This window comes from Puma concolor, chromosome B4 (genome assembly GCF_028749965.1).
Source record: "Puma concolor isolate L17-30 chromosome B4, mPumCon1.1.hap2, whole genome shotgun sequence".
In the NCBI taxonomy this organism is placed as follows: Eukaryota; Metazoa; Chordata; class Mammalia; order Carnivora; family Felidae; genus Puma; species Puma concolor.
In genome coordinates this window covers 53454738-53458189 of record NC_141673.1, presented here as the reverse complement: position 1 = coordinate 53458189, position 3452 = coordinate 53454738, and the positions used below count along the sequence as shown (strand labels likewise).

The following is a 3452-nucleotide window of genomic DNA, read 5'->3' as shown; positions in this document are numbered from 1 at the left end:
ATACGATATTAAGACTATATTCCTGGCTTTATACTCCAAGTTCTGTTTCTGGGCTCACCCCGCATCTTGGGGTATTGTTGAGGCTCCCTGTGACCTAAGTCACATCCGTCACTCCAAGTTCACTCTTGCCTGAAAACGAGTTTAAGAATCATACTTTCAAAGTTTTGAGGGGAGAGCCTTCTCTTCCTCTCAAATATTTTCCTCGCCTGTTTGCTAGTACCTATAGTTAATTTATGCCATAAACAAAACACTATATCATAATGTCATGAAATTTTCTTTTCATTCTAGAATCTTTGGTGTGTTGGCTTTTTTTTTTTTTTTTTTTTTGCTTGTATGTGACAAGAGGGCTCCCTAAGCCCCTCCCCTTCTTCAGGAGGTCTGGGATGGAAACTATGTAAAGATCAAAGACTCTCAGTATATTGGGGGATGAGTTGGGGCAAGAATTCCCCAGTAGCTGAGGGCCTCTCTCTTCCTCTTGCTATGGCTGGGGCTGGTGGTCCAGGCAGCTTTTATTCCTTGGAGGTCGTGTTGACGGTAAGGTCCACCACCCATTTGCTGTAGCCAAATTCATTGCCGTACCAGGAAATGAGCTAAACAAAGTGGTCACTGACAGCAATGCCAGCCCCAGCATCAAAGGTGGAAGAGTGTTAAAGTCACAGGACACAACCTGGTCCTCACTGTAGCCCAGGATGCCCTTGAGGGGATCTTCCCATGCCTGCTCTCACCACCTTCTTGATGTTACTGTATTTGGCAGCTTCCTCCAGGTAGCAGGTCAGATCCATGACCAACACATTGTGGGTGGGGACATGGAAGGCCATGACAGTGAGCTTCCCATTCAGCTCAGGGATGACCTTGCCTATAGCCTTGGTGAGGGCAGTAGAAGCAGAGATGATGTGGTGGGCAGCCTCTTGGCCATCACACCACAGCTTCCCAGAGGGCCCACCCATGGTCTTCTGGGTGGCAGTGATAGCATAGACTATGGTCATGAGTCCCTCCACAATGCCAAAGTTGTCATGGATGACCTTGGCCAGAGGGGCCAAGCAGTGGATGGTACAGGAAAAGTTGCTTACAATCTTGAGGGAGTTGTCATACCTCTCGTGGTTCATGCCCATCACAAACATGGGGGCATCAGCAGAAAGGGCAGAGATGATGACCCTCTTGGCCTCACCCTTCCGGTGAACACCAGCCTTCTCCATAGTGGTAAAGACTCCAGTGGACTCCATAGCATACTCTGCACCAGCATCACCCCATTTGATGTTGGCAGGATCTTGCTCTTGGAAAGTGAAGATGGTTTTTCCATTGAAGACAGTGGAAAATCGTCAGCCTTGACTGTGCTGTTGAATTTGCCATGGGTTGAATCATACTGGAACATGTAGACCATATAGCTGAGGTCAATGAAGCGGTCACTGATGGCGACAATATCTACGTTCCCAGAGTTAAAAGCAGCCCTGGTGACCAGGCATCCAATATGGCCAGATCCATTTACTCTGACTCTGACCATCACGTCTCCGAGATGCAGCTGCCACTGCACCAGAAGATGCTACTATGTGACAAACAGGGAGGAACAGAGAACCCGTTCTAGAATCTTTGATACTTGCTAAAGTTTGAATCATCCTGGGATTGGCAGTTTTTAAATCTGGGAAAAAGTTTTAATAAGGAGACAGAACCTTAGGACTGCGTTGGAGGGGCAAGATCTAGGACACCAGATACGTGTGTGGGAACATATGCATGTGTGTGCACTTACATGTGCTCAGAATAAGGCCACTGTTTCTGTCTCCAAATCACAAAGTTACCCTTCATTTTGCTGCAAATTTTTATTCTTAATAAAAGTACAGAGGTAAATAAGTCTAATTTTTCTGTAGAAATAATTTGTACAGCAAAGAAGCTGAGGATGGTGTAATTTAGTTCCTAATCATACAAACTACATAATTTCTCAAGATGGGAGTACATTGATTAGGCACCTGCATTTGTCAGAGGCATCACCAACATTATCTCAATTCTCCCAGCAACCATAGAAGGGGGCTATTATTCTTCCAAATTTAGTGAAAAAGAAATAAGGCAAGGTCACAGGTTTATTAGTGACACAGGCAGAATTCTAATCAAACTCCTGACACCTCATCTTATGTATTTTTTATATTCCATAAAGAAGAGGGATCTAGTAGTTAGAGCTCAGATTTTGATGTCAGAGAGACCTGGGTTCAAATCTTCCCTCTTCTCTTACAATGTCTGAGATACAGCAATTTACCTCTGGGCCTTGGCTACTTCCAGTTTTATATTCTTTAACTTTCATCTTAACTTTCCTTTCTGTTTATTAGCGTCTGTTACTTTCTCCATTGCTCATGGTCCATATATCGTCATAAGCTTTATGTTCCCTCGTCCCATCTGTAATTTTCTTCACTGTGTCAGATTCAGAAGTAATTGCTGGCACCTCTTAGCACTACTGAAATTGAAAGTGTGGGCATTTTGGCAATTACATTCACTGTCATTTTCATTCATGCTAAAGAATACTTAGTCAATTGTTATTTCTTCAAAACAGTTATATTTACAGTGTTTCTGTATACAACAGATGGTTATGTAGTTTATGTACATCATCCATGTCAAAATGTGGTTCCTTTATCTCAAATGAGTAGGGCAAGTTTAAAGTGGCTGGCTCTTGAAGGGACCAGCCCTTAGTTGGACTAATGGTATGTACTAAAATTATGTACTGACCATAAAATTGTATGCTTTTTATCTGAAGACTTTTAGATAAATGTTTACTTCCAAAGAATAGGGTTGTTGATATGACATAAAACAGTAATGGCTAATACATACACAGCACTAACCATATACCAGGTACTGCTCCAAATGATAGATACCTAATTCATTGCTCACAATAACTCTTGAGGAGGGTATTATTAATGTTATTATTATTATTATTTCCATTTTATGGATACATTAAGTAACTTGCCTAAATCACCCAGCTAGAAAGTGGTAAGGATAGTATTATAAATCAGAGATGAAAAGTAGACTGTTCAATATATGATATTTGGAATGTTGATTTTCTACATGGAAAAAATAAAATTATATCTCTGTTTTAATAAACTCCAGATAAAATAATATCTGTGAAATATAGATTTCAAACATTGGAGGGAAATATAGACATAAATTTGTAATACTGGTGGTAAGGAAGATTGTCTTACACAAAAACAAAAATGACAAAACACATATTTGATCAATTTTACATCAAAAAAAATGTAAGTTCAACAAAGACACATAATCAAAGTGGAAAGTAAGAGACACGAAAGACAGAGATAACCAAATTTATATACAGATTATTTTTTAAACCCTTCAAAAATCTATTAGAAAAAGAAATGCCACAGAAAATGGACAATAGATGTGGATGGGTGATAATCATAAGAAGAAACCTGAATAGCCTGACAAAATGCTCAGCTATTTGTAAAATAAAAATTCGA

At 40.2% G+C, this 3452-nt stretch overlaps 1 pseudogene; it reads right to left on the bottom strand.

Moving 5' to 3' along the window:
* Positions 1–509: 509 nt before the first annotated feature.
* On the bottom strand, positions 510–1501 carry LOC112863485 (glyceraldehyde-3-phosphate dehydrogenase pseudogene; annotated as a pseudogene).
* Between the last annotated feature and the right edge of the window lie 1951 nt (positions 1502–3452).